General features: G+C 41.6%; 1 protein-coding gene across 11 annotated transcripts in view; it reads right to left on the minus strand.

The window, feature by feature from the left end:
- Nucleotides 1-8,209, minus strand: part of ILF3 (interleukin enhancer binding factor 3) — a 34,528-nt gene extending 26,319 nt beyond the window's left edge. For 4 of the 11 annotated variants that reach the window (XR_465562.3, XM_007488546.3, XM_007488541.3 and 1 more), the window contains exon 1: nt 7,880-8,209. The gene's annotated coding sequence lies outside the window, so the exon portion shown is untranslated. Of the gene's footprint in view, nt 1-3,644; nt 3,757-5,265; nt 5,316-6,465; nt 6,570-7,879 lie in introns of all 11 variants that reach the window. The other 7 variants (XM_056822749.1, XM_056822750.1, XM_007488542.3 and 4 more) reach the window with 5 other exon arrangements.
- Nucleotides 8,210-14,061: the final 5,852 nt, after the last annotated feature.

The following is a 14,061-nucleotide window of genomic DNA, read 5'->3' on the forward strand; positions in this document are numbered from 1 at the left end:
AAAAAACAAAATGGAAATAATATCAATGTAAAGAATAATAAATATTTTTAATGAACACTGTACAAATATAATGATGAAGCTTGGGTCAAAAAGGAAATAATAAAATAAACATCATTCCTTCTCCCCCCCAAGAGGAGGGGCTGGCTATGGATCCAGAATATTGCATATGCTGTCAGACTTTATAGATACATTTAGTTTTGTTGAACTGCATTTTTCCTTTGTATTCTTTGTTATGAGATTCTCTAACCAAGAGAGGGGAATTTGGAAATGAAACTGATATTGTACCAAAATTATGATGACCAAGTTTAGCTCTGAAGAGACCTGGGTTCAAATTCCCCCCTTTAATACATAATGGCTGGTGCCCAAAAGGCCAGAAAACTATGCATACCCTTTAATCCAGCAATTACATTACTGGGTCTGTATCTAAAAGAGATCAGAGATAAGGGAAAAGGACTAATACACAAAAATATTTTTAGCAGCTTTTTTGTAGTGAGCAAAGAACTGGAAACTGAGGGAGCATCCATCAATTGGGGAATGGCTAAACAAGTTGTGGTATATAGTTATGATGGAATATTATTGCTCCGTAACGAATGATGAATGGGATGAGTTCAGAAAAACCTGGAAAGACTTATATGAACTGATGCAAAGTGAAGAAAGCAGAACCAGGAAACCACTATACAATAACAGAAATACTGTACAAGGATCAACTGTGAAGCACTAAACTATCATCAGTAAAAAAAAAAAAAAGGTCCAAGATAACCCTAAAGAACTTGATAAAAAATGCTAACCACTGCCAAAGGAGGAACTATTGAAACCTAATTATAGATCAAATCACACTATCTTTCACTTTATCTCTGTCATGCTTTTTTTGAACTATGTGTTTTCTATTCCAGTACGGAAAATATATATTGTATGAAAACACTGATGTAACCTGTATCAGACTATTTACTGCTTTGCATGGGAAGGGAAAATCCGAATCACAAAACAATTGTCAAAAATTGTTTCTACAGGGGGCAGCTGGGTAGACAAGTGGATTGAGAGCCAGGCCTAGAGATGGGAGGTTCCTAGGTTCAAATCTGGCCTCAGACACTTCCCAGATGTGTGACCCTGGGCAAGTCACTTGACCCCCATTGCCTAGCCCTTACCACTCCTCTGCCTTGGAGCCAATACACAGTATTGACTCCAAGACGGAAGGTAAGGGTTTTTAAAAAAAATTGTTTCTACACATAATTGAAAAAATAAAACAAACAAAAAAATACATACGAGCTGGTTATGTACGACTGTATGACCCTGAACAAGGCACTACATCACTATCCCAGGCAATTCTCTAAGGCTATAATATTAGCAAAGCTTCCCTTTCCTGGAAACTCCTCAACAACCAAGGATATCTACTACAGGACTAGTTTAAAAAAAAAAGTTGGGACGGGTTTGGTTTTTTTTTTTTTTTTAACCCTCCTGGAACTTATTTGCAAAGGTAGGGAACTATAGGTATAGATGTGGAACGTTGTATACACAACAAACTTATTTGACACATTTAGTTTTGGATAAACTGTCTTTTGGTCTCTGTTATAAGGGATGGCTTCCTAATAGTAAAAGGACAATATGAAGAAATGAAGGTAATACAAAATGAAGTGTCAGAAACTTTTTTTTAATACCAATTATGAGTTACCAGAGTACTGAATTCAAAAAAGCAAGATGCTCTTACTGTAGTCTTACTGCCCTGAAGACAGTAACACCAATGAATGAAATTAAGTAGGTTAAAAATCCTAGTATTTAACATCTCTCCCAATCTCACACTTCTTAATTTTGATAAATCATCTCACCACCTTTTCCTCTAGCATCAGGCCACAGTGCAATTATATGGCAATAAATGATTTGTTTTAGTGGATAAAATAAAGGGGTAATTATCAAGAGTTTTAAAAGCTGTAGTCAAATTCATTTATAGCCTAACAAACTGATATGCTGTTCTATTTATCTTTTTTTTTATTTTTTTATTTTTTTTTTTAAACCCTTACCTTCCGTCTTGGAGTCAATACTGTGTATTGGCTCCAAGGCAGAAGAGTGGTAAGGGCTAGGCAATGGGGGTCAAGTGACTTGCCCAGGGTCACACAGCTGGGAAGTGGCTGAGGCCAGATTTGAACCTAGGACCTCCCGTCTCTAGGACTGGCTCTTAATGTTCTATTTATCTTATACAATCTAAGTCAACCTTAAAAATCCTTTAGTAATGAATAGTTATGGAATACATCTCACTAATTCTAAAATCTATTCTTTGTGAAAGGTAACACATTTACAAAAAGTTTTTTTTTTTAAAGAGGCACATGTGATTTCTGGCACACAGCCCCCAAAGTCTCTACAATACTTAACTATCTTTATAATTCTAATTTTATAAAGAAATAACTGATTGAAGCTGTGAAATACAACTAAGCCACATGTTAAAGAATTAGCCCAGTCCTGCCCAAAGTCTTGCTTTGAAAGGCAATGCTTTCTTCTTTTTTTAGCTATGAAGAAGCATGTACACAGATTCCTCTGGGCCTAAGAAGCTCCTTTCAAAGCTACACAAGGTTGAACATTTTTATAATCTTGGAGAAGACCAAAGAATAAAAAAGAAAAGGAAAAAATGTGGAGGAGGCACAATGTGGAGAGATAAATGGCATTACCAATTTGGAAGATAAATGAGGTATATATAGTAAGTAGAGCCAGTGGGGCTTAGAATATTCTGAGGGGAAAAGTTTAAAATATTAAGGGACAATTGATTATGGCAAGTTAAGTATAAGCATTTCTATTGTTCTCCCTAAAGGCTGATGGGTTTTCTATGAGGAAAACATTTTCCCACAGTCCTTCAGTATCTATCCATAGACCTTTGCTAGTGCAAAGCTTCTAGAAGCTAACAAAAATGGTAGGCCTAGAAGCCCAATTTCATGCATGTGACAAAAAAAAGTAACTTTGATAATGTCTTATGTTAAAAACTGAGATCCTGCTTCTAAATATTCAATAACTAGAGAAAAACATTTGAAGAAAAAAAATCCTACACTAAAGAATTTTAATGAGTAAGTGATCAAGTGTTCTCCCCATCACTAATCTACTTCACTTACCCTGAAGACAACACCTACAGCATGAATGGTACAAAACATTAAAATTACCATCTGACAATATCTCCCCCAATTACAAGAGATTCTTGCAACTTGACATCAAAAAGAGGAGATTCTTGGTTATTTAATGGAAAGTGTTCCCATTTTCTCACTCCAGAAGCTTCCTATGCTGATCCTGCACATCAGCTAGGGCCACTTGATAACATTTTAAGCAAAAATCAGCTCACAGCACCAGTATAAGGATAAAAAGCACACTGGACTTTCAGTCAGGCTAGAACTAGATTGGCATCATTAGGGCTCCAACACTTAATATTTGTGTGATCATAAGCTCATTTCTTCATCTATAAATTGGAATATTTATGTTTTCAAAATTACACTAATATCATTAGAAGTACTTTGCAAATCTTAAAATTATATGAATGTAAATTGTTATATTTAGTAAAAATCTTGTTATATTTAATAAGTTTTCCTCTGATGCTTCATTGTGATATGGGGATAATCCTAGGTGGTTTGGGATTAGGAAGGAGGTTGACCCTAGGTTCCTGTGAACCTTACCTATATCAGCAGCTGAGCACAATCTCTGCTAAATCCTACACCAAGTTGGAAAGGCTTCAGGGTAGGGCCCTTGTTCAGTAGTAGCTCAAATACCGGCTGTTCAAGGACCAACCTAGTTAAATTTGGATAAATTCATAAATTGGATGAAGGGTGAGTTTTTTGTTTTTTGCCATAGCAACTCTCAAACATGACTCTACCAATACTATTTAGGAATGCAATATATATCAATGAGTAAAATTTCCAAACTAACAAATAATGGATCAATCAAGTATTAATAAGGGCCAGGGAGTCAATATAATCTCAGAGGGAATGTTTCAATTCAATTAAACTTTGGACTTTATATTAACCTAAGCAAAACTCTTGTTTATCCAACTCTTTCCACTCTTGGATGGACCAGTGAACCAGAATCTTTAGGCCTTAAGTAGGGTCCAAATGTTAAATGACTTACAAATCTAAAGGTGTCAACCTGGAGACTGAGTATCAATGCCACTTATAAACTTAAGATACAATTATGAAAGATAAGACTGTAATATAAAATGACACCCTCACATAAATATATTTTCACCTAATCCTGTGTAGAACATTTTAACTGTTTTACCACCTTCCATTTATAAGAAGAAACTGCCTTTTTATTGTGATGAAACAACTAACCAGCAATCAATCTTTCACTCACCTCTCACTATAGTCAGGTCCCAAACAGTAGTGCCAATTCTTGATTAGTTCAGGCTAAAGTCACTGGGATATAGTATAGAATTACTAAAATCCACAGAAAATACAAAAATCCCCTTTGAACCAGTAGTTCCCATTGTGTACCACAAAACTATTAAACTAAGAAGAAGCAAAAGTGAATTCTGTGTACTGTCTCATTTAATTCATCCAAGTCACCTCTCTGACAAGAAGTGGGAAAGAAAAATGAAAAAGCAATCACAAGCAGGGAGAAAAAAAAGAGAGAATTAAGTAATTTAATAATCCATTCTGGAATAACCAAGAGTTGATTCTTCATCGTTAGCCTTATATTATCTCCTCTTTACATTGCATATGTATGTACAAAATTGTCTGCATGCTTATCTCCTCCCTTAGAGTGTGACCTTCTTGAAGGCAGGGACCTTGTCTTTCTATGTATTGCTACTGCTTAGCAACAATGCTTGCAGAACACATAGTTAGAACTTTAATAAATGCTTGCTGACTGACAACTTTTCATTCTAACCAAAATAATTTAAAGTAAGGCTCAAAATAAGCATTATTCAAAGAAATTAGAAAATTCAGATTTCCAATAGGATGAGCTCAGATGAAATGACATTTCAAATGTCCAGAATACAGTTTTTCCTTCATTTGAATGTGAAGGCATTTGCACATTAAAATAATTTAATGAGAATGATTAATTTCAACTATTATCACTACACATTTCCCTAAGAATTTACCAGACATAGCATACAATAAAGACACAATCCCTAATGCAACCTTGATAACTAAAAGCTGTAATTCTAAATTTTTAAGATTTTGTAAATTAAACCATGAGGCTAGAGGGGGAAAAAATCCAAAATAGGCTATCCCTTTTTGTAGACAATAGCAATCATTCCAATTCTGTTTTAATTTTACCACTTGCCAACTATTGTTATACCTGTCAAGTACTGCCTTGGAAGTCTCTGGATGTTTAACAGACCATATATCCTAGGAGACACAAAATTGATAAACTGATGAAGATGAACAAAAAAATTACAACTAGCTAATGTTTAGAAACATTTTTGCTGACATTTTTATGCCTGGCAGTAAACATCCACTTACCTTAATAAAAAGATAAGCTTAAGTTAGTTATTGTAGCCTAAGCAACCAAAAATTATAGCAAGAAACATGAAGCCCATACCATTAGTTGAGAGAGAGCATCATCTAGAATAAAAGACCACAGGCCTTGGGGAGACATAAGTTTGTGTCCTGACTTGCCACATATCACAAAGACTATTTCTCTGAAGCAGTGAAAGATGAAATTTAAACAAATTCAAATTATATAAGGACTGAGGGTCCATGTAGGAGTTGGGTACCAGGCTAAATCAAACTTTAAAAGCAGATTTCATTCTCAATGCACAAGTCTTATTAAAGCCCAACTACAGAAAAGGTGGACAGATAAGATGATATTCATTAGCACAAACAAGGAAGATGCTATTCTTAGGGAGCTGTATCCTCCACTGCTCTTCCTCTAATCCCTCCCCTAGTCTATCACAAGTAGAGTGCTCAGAAAGGGAGTATACAGAAAATCACCACATTCCTGAGACTCTAGAAGATCAAAATATTAGCACTAATACTGCCAACATACCACTTGAAGAACAAATACTCAAATGTGAGAAAAAATAAGAATGTGATTCCAATAGTCCAAACAAAAGGAGCCTCTAGTATTTCCAGTATCCTAGAATCAACTAAAGGAACTGTTGCCCAGGGCCATTTTCAATCAGAATATGGGACAGCTAAATTGCATAGTGGTTCACAAGCCACTAAGCCCTTTTCGATCCCAAGCTTTAGGAGGGCAAGGAATCTGAGCCTGATGTAAGGGAGGCCAGATTTTACTCTGAATGTAGAGCTTCTTTGAGCATCTAAGTGGAGAACAAAAGGCAACCCGACTTCATTCACAAACCCTGAAAAATGTTGGTGGCTAATAAAGAGCTTTTGCAAGACTAAATTATATGATTTATGATGGACAAAGAAAATGATGCAGGTTTAAATAATAGAAAAATCATAGGAATTTCTTTCACATCTCTGAATTCATTCTTTTACTTTTCTTGATTTCCACACTTCATCATTTGGGTTGCTACAAAACCAAATTTGGTACCTTAGCATCCTAATGGCTTGATCGAACATGAGACTTCAAAGGTGTAGGAAACACAAACTCTCATCTTCTAAATTTATCATGTAGAACTCAAATCAGTGCAATCTCTGGGGGAACAATGGAAGGCTTAATCAAATCCCCAGTTCAGTCTCAAATATGACTTAACAATCTCAGCACCCACTACTACTGATCTTTTCCTTTTTTTGAGTGGAAGAGAAATACAAATGAGATTAGGAAAAGTTTCCCTAATGCCAATTACTAATATCACTTTTCTCTGACTACAAAAAAAAAATCATTAAAAGATACAGACACCCAAGCCATTCCCCATCCCACCTCCCTTTTCAGAAGGAGCATAGTAAGATCAACCCGTATAATGCCCGTATGGAGATGGAAGACCATAAAGGCCACCCCAGACTCTGCTCTGAGCACCTAAGGGTGCACCCACGCGTCCAACGAGGACAAAGGAGGCAGCAGAGTATACCAAAGTATACTTCCAACGAGACATAAATGCAGGCTCTTGTCACCCCAAAATAGGCAATGTTGGGGCGCAGAGAGGAACAGGCCAAAAAGAAGCCTGGTCCGTCACAGTCACACCGGAGAACAGCAAGGTCTCGCCTCCTCCAGAGACCCACGAACCCGTGCCTCCTGCCCACACTGCCCCGGTACCCAGGGGCAGGCCTGGGCAGGGCCGCAAGTAGGGCTCGTGGATAAAGGAAGACGCCGGCCGGGATGCTCTATCAAAAAAGGGGCGTGTGCCGCGGGCCCGCCTCGGCCGTCTCGAGCCCCAGGCCTGACTGTGGCCAAAGGGATGGACCGAGCCACCGCCCGGTTGGGTGGGCAGAAGAATCCCCGCCGGTCCCGGAGTAGCGGCCCGGGGAGTGGGGGGGGCGTGGACGGAGGACAAAGCCAAAGGCCGCGCCGGCAGGCAGGCAAGCAAGCAAGCAGTCCGCCCGCCCCGCTCGCACGCACGCACGCATGCCCGCCCTGGCGGGGCAGGGCCAGGCCCGCCAGGAGAGGCAGGGTGCGGGACCAGCACGCGCCCGCCGCCGACACCGGCGCGAGGCTCCGCCGGGCACGGGGCTGGGGGGCGTGAGGATGAAGGAAACATGCGCGCGCACCGGGTCCTCACCGCCGCCATTTTGTTTCCTCGGCACAATGGGGGAGAGTAACGGCCGAGCGCGGGAGCGAGGCCGGGGATGGGGGAGGGGGTCCAGCGACTGGGGGCGGGCGGGGACTAGGGCAGGCGCCGGAGCCCAGGGGCAGCGGCCGCGCCACTCCCCCGAAGGCGCTGCACAACGCATCAGAGGCCCCGGCTCCCTGCCTCACGCCCGCGGGGGACCGGGCCCGGGAGAGGCCGCTGGGCCGCCGTGCGCAAGGGGGAGGGGATAAGAGGAGAGCCCCGCCGGGGCTGCCTTACCTTGTCGGCACCCCCTCGCCAGCAGCAGCAGCCGCCGCCGCCGCTGCCTCCTCCAGCGACAGCCCCCGGGTCCCCCAACCACGCGGTGCGCTGGGCTGCTCGGTCCGACTGCAATGGCGAGAGGAGGAGGAGGAGCCGGGGCCGGGGGCGAGCGGGCGGGCAGGCGGGCGGGAGCGCGCGCCGGAAAGATGGAGGCACGTGACTTATGGAGCCCCGCCCCCTTTTTCTCTTAGCTTCTCTCCGCGCAGGCTCCTCGGCCGGGGTATCCTCCGTAGAGGTGAGGGCGGGGGAGAGAACAGGGTCTGCTGCACGTGACAGTGGTGAGCGCTTGTGGCGTCCCGTGCGTACTTAGTCACATGTCGGTGGTTCGTTTTCTCTCTCCCCTATCTTTGGCTGGTTGCCTCGAGTTGCCGTAGTCATGTGACAAGGGGCATAAGTTCGTGTGGGGCGCCATCCTTGATTCAAGCTGCGCAGACGCAGATCCGTCGGCTTGAGGCGGCGGACCGGGATGCTGAAGGGAAGAGGGCGAGACTCCGCCCCAATTCTTAAGTTCGAGTTCCTGGCTCTGAGTGCTGTGGCTAAGGATGAGGGTCCTGGTTCTGGGACTTGTGTCGTCCAGCCTTTTTTCTCATTTGAGGAAATCGAGGCGCAGAGAGAGTTAGCAACTTGTCCAGGATCACGCAGGAAGCAGCAGAACAAGAATTTGAAATGATTCCCCTGTTTCCAAATCTACTCGTTCAGAACTGAATGAGGAGCCCCAAGCAAAGAGGGTGAGAGGGAGGAAAGCTGATGGAGCTGGATGGAGGACTCTACGAGGAGGGCCGGACTGGGCCGCCCACCTTCAAATCTTGCCGCGTTGGCTAGAGTCAAGAAGCCCTGAATTCAAATGCTTCTTCCGACACTTGCAAGCTTTGTGGCTGTGGGCAGATTCACCCCATAAGTGAATAGGGCGCCAGACCTAGAAATGAGAGGTCCTGGGTTCAAATGTGGCCTCATCCTGGGCAAGGCATTTAACCCCAATTGCTTAGCCTTTACTGCTCTTCTGCTTTGGAACCAGTATTTAGCATAGATTCCAAGACGGAAGGTAAGAGTTTTTTGTTGTTGTTGGGTTGTTTTTGTTTTAATTAAAGAGGAAGCATTGTGGAGTAGGGTACAGAGCCAGCCTTAACTGATTCAGCTAGGTTCAGATCTTGCCTCTGACAAGCAGGCAGTGTGACCCTGGGCTAGTCACTTCACCTCTCTGGCCCCCAGGCAACTTTCTAAGACTGTAAACTGCATTGTAGGGAACTGATCTGTATTGGTAAAGGGAGTTCTCTAGGACTGCATTTGTGGTGCACACTTCTAGAGTGGTTCTGAGACACTACTGGAACAATGTATGATCTTACAAATCTAAAATCTGTATCCGCTATTACCCTTTACACAACTCAGGAGTCCCTCGAACTCTCAGACACCTCCTTTCAACCTCTGATCCCCTGAACTATCCATATTTTCCAAATACCCTTACACGGCTCTGTTTTCCTTTGACTATAGTCTACCGTGATTTACTTGCCGATACCCTAGAATTCATGGCTCTTCTGATCTAGCAAACCCCATCTTTTTTGTTTTGTTTTGTTTTGCTCCTAAGCTAAAGAAAAACTCAAAATTTACCCGATAAAAGAAAAGGTGGGAATTGTCAAAATACCACCACTGTACTAATCTAGTTCCCCATCCTGGCCCCCCACATCTGGGTCTCCCTCCCCCTTTTTTCCATTTCCATTTAAAACAAGTTAACAAGTATGTATTAATTGATCATTATATGCCGAGTATTGTGTAATTGCCAGGGATTGAAAAATAGGCAAAAGACAGTCCAGTCCCAGCCTTCAAAGAACTCACCTAACTAAAAAAGCACCAAATTCATAATAGATCCAAGGTAAACACTGAATAGACAAAAGGGGAAGGCACTGGGAACACAAGTTGTAGTACTAGAGTAGCCATTCACCACACTCCTGCCTTTCATTAACTATGATTTTACCATTAAATTTGCATTTGCAATAGCTGACAACTATAGACTTTTAGAGCTAAAAGGACTGTAACTTTTTCTAGTCCAAACCGATTATGTTCAGTCACTTCTGTGCCTAGCAAAGAACAGTCCATTCTTCAGTGAAATGTGAATTCAGCCTGGGTCTTTTTTTTTCATCTGCTGTAGTCACTGATGCACTTGCCATCTTAGTGAATTATTAATGAAAGTGCCTAGTGAAAAAGCCACAATTTTGTGCCTCCTTCATTAACTGATACTGAGTAACCAAATTTCAGCGCAGCTAAAACCATGGAATTTGAAAGTGTGTCTTAGAACATTGCACAATGAACCTTTGTTATCATCCAGTGTGGGGGAGGGCTACCATCTCATTTCCTGTGTTCCACACCTCAACTGAGAGGGTCATTTGATTTTTTTTAAAACCCTTTCTGTCTTACTTTTAAGACAGATGGACAAGGGCTAGGCAAATGGAGTTAAGTGGCTTGCCCAAGATCACAGAGCTAGGGAGTGTCTGAGATCATATTTGAACCTAGATCAGAGTCCTGACTCCAGGCCTGGCTCTATTCGATATTCCACCTCATGTTTGATTTCTTTATGAGATAATTACTACCCAATCTTTTAATGATATTTTCCATTAAGAGGCCTGAGATAGGAGGCCTCTATTGTTTGTAAAACTTGTAAGAACAGGAAAGACTTAACACTAAATAAAGCTTAGTTCTTTTCCAAAGTGGCCTTTTTCCCACCTAGGCAACTGCCTGGGGATTCCCAAACAGCTTGTTCTAATATGTACACACATTGCTTCTGTTCTGGGAAAACAGACCTTACTAACTCTTTGGTTCCTTGATGTACACATGCATAAGGACTAGAGAGACCCAGGATCATGGCTGGAAGAATGTGAATGCTCGGGGATAGGAAGGACTAGTGGTTATAGAGTTAGAGCACCTAGGTCCCAATTCTGCTGTCCCTGCTACTTAATACTTAAAATCTTTATCAGAAAAGCCTTTCTACATCTGTTGCCTCATCTCTAAAATAGAGGTAGGGTAGAGGGCTTCCAAGGTCCTTAAAATTCTGCTTAATGATAACTGGCATTTATATACCCTGATGGTGCTCTGCATACATTATCTCATTTGATCCTCAAAGTAACCATAACCAGGAAAGATAGGTACTTGGGTATTTTGATCCTTGTTTTACAGTTGTGGAAACTGAGGCTCAGAAAAGTATATTGATTTGCCTATAGCTATGTAGTGCCAGGATTAGAACTAAAGAGTCTTTCTTCTTCACACATTTTCCCTTTCAACTCTATGATCTCCATAGCATAAAATCATTCAAACAAGTCCTTTCTGTTCCCCACACTTATTTGCCTTCTTTTCAACAAGGCAAGGTAAAGCAGCAAGACACCTTTGAGGTCAAGATTAGAGACAGCATGTACCAAGTAGATCAAACTTCAGCCTCCCCTCCTAGTGGGGGTAGAAACCTCATGGAAGAGGAGCTTGTCATTGCCATCCCCAACACCAGCTGCTGACCAACTGCTATCAAGAGGCAGATGAGCCAGAGAACCCTGGAACATCAAGACAAACATAGAGCCCCTCTTGTCCAAGGACCCAGGAAGTCGAAGGCAGGTGAAACCTGGCTCTCCCCTCATCAGCCACAGCTACTGAAAACCCAAAGAAGAAAGTTCCAGCATCAGAAACAGATCTGGTCTTAGTAATGGAAATGACATCAAAGAAGATATTACCATCAGCTTTGCCACTGTAACCCTCAGGACCTTTCTATATGCCTTGGAGCTGAAACCTTTATGTGTTGACTTCTGTTAGACTCTTAACTCCTTGAGTGCAAAGACTGTCTTATGTTTCTCTATTTTCCCATACTTAACAGTGTATACTTAAATGTTTTTCATTGGGGAAAATTAATGCCGCAGATTGGTGGCAAATATTGGAGAGGATTGCAGGGCAGGAGCAGGGAGGTGATAAGCAGAAAAAATAGGAGCAAACAAAATAGTTTCCAGAAATTTCTTAATCGGAAAGAAACATTCAAAGTAAGATGATAGTGTAGGATATTCCAGCCTAGACTAAACCTCTGACCATTAAAATACTTAATCTTATGGGAGCTTAGGTTGGGACAGAAAGCTGGGAATGAGAAGTAAAATGAAAGCAAAGGGTATGGCAGGGTTTTTTGGGAAGAATTATTAGGATTATGCTAAACACAAATGGAAAGCATAAATTATAGATGATGGTAGAATAAAACTACTTAACGCCAGGGGGCATCAGTGAGCTTCAAAAAAAACCTCCTGCCTTAGTCTTGGAACCCAGAGGAGGGCTAAAGGCAGTGGAGCTAATGATCTCTAGTTTCTGCCAGTGTTAGGGGTAGGATTCCAGGAGCCTAGTCAGTCAACAAACATTTACCTGTATGAAGCACTGTACTAAGTATTGGGGATAGGAATTAACCCATCTAAAGCACTGCAATCTTTAAAGGGATATATACACACATACACAAATATGTATACACATATGTATATATCATAATATTTCTAATAATAGCTATTATGAAGAAAAGCAAAAACAATCCCTGCCCTCAAGGAGCTCATACTATAATGGAAGATACAACATGCAAACAACTACATATAAAGTATATGTACAAAGCATATGAGGGCAGTGTCAGAGGGAAAGCATTAAGTTTTAGGAAACCAGGAAAAAAAGCTGCTTGTTGAAGGTGAGATTTTAGCTTGGCCCTGGGGTGGAAATATGGAGACAGTCTTGGAGGGCAATCCATGAAAATGTTCAGAAGTGGGAGGTGGAGCCTCATAAAAGGAACAGCTAGACTGCTGGTATCATTGGATCCTAGAGGTCATGGGGAAAAGAATACTGGAAAGGTGGGAAGGGGGCAAGTTATGAAGAACTTTAAAGGCCAAAGAAGATATTTTTATATCAGATTCTGGAGGCATTTGGGATCCAAAGGAATTAAGCAGGAGAGCTATATGGCCTGTTAATCCTGGGATTTGGGAAGATCACCATGGTATCCAAGTGGAGAATAGGCTGGAATAGAGTCACCAGGCAAGGAGACCAACCAGGAGGCAATTTTTGTAGTTCAGGTGTGAAATAAAAGTATACAAGAAGAGGTGGTGGGGTAGAGCATGGAGATGTGGCAGTAGAAATGACAGGATTTGCCAACAGATTGGATATGAGGAATGAAAGAGATTGGAGACTCAAAGAAAACTAGGTTTAATAGCTAGGTTCCTGGGAGGATAGTGATGCCATACACAGAAGAAGAAAGTTGGGAAGAAAGAATTTGGGGTAAAAAGTAATTTGTTCTGTTTGGACAGGATGAGTTTAAGATGTTCAATAGGCAGTTGAAGATGCAAGATTGGAGAAAGGGAAGAATTCAGAGCTTGACAAACAGATGTGAGAATTATCTGCATAAAGAGTTCTAGTACAGTAACCACCAGTGATGGAAAGAGTCACTTATGGTGCCACGCCACTTCCAAAAAGCTTTCCTTGTACTTAGCCAATAAAAATCCCTTTTATCCCTTGAACTCTCATTCCCCCACCCTTTACCACCACTACCTGGTTCGTATCTATTTTGTTAAATTTTCATATCTTAATTCATGCAACTGTTACAGGAAAGTACCTTATCAGGTGTCCAGGACAATAAATTAGTTTATTGCCTAGCTCATAGTCTTTCTTCCTACCCCAATTCCTGTCTTTATGCAATCAGACTCCCAATATACATATTGAGGCTCCCTCAAAGATTTAATTTCCTAGTTCCTCAATTTTCTTATTTCCTAAGCTCTGTTCTTCCAATCCACCTCTGATAAAAGAAGGTCATATTCCTGATTTTGCTCTCACCTACAATTATCCTACTATCATGTTAATAAACTTTGAAATTCCTTTATCTTACAATCATTTATCATTTCTTACACTTTAGAACTCCCAACTCCATTCTTCCTAATCCTAATCTCCATACCACTCAGACTTCAGTCCTTTTCCAAGCAATTACCTCTATACTGGCTTCTCCCTTCTTGATCTAAGCCTTGATAAACCAGATCAACTTTATACTATCCTTGGGGGCAGCTAGATGACTCAGTGTATTGAGAGCCAGGCCCAGAGAGGAGGTCCTTGGTTCAGATCTGGCCTCACTGCCTAACCATGCCCCTGGGCAAGTCACTTACTCC

This window comes from Monodelphis domestica, chromosome 3 (assembly GCF_027887165.1).
Source record: "Monodelphis domestica isolate mMonDom1 chromosome 3, mMonDom1.pri, whole genome shotgun sequence".
NCBI lineage: Eukaryota > Metazoa > Chordata > Mammalia > Didelphimorphia > Didelphidae > Monodelphis > Monodelphis domestica.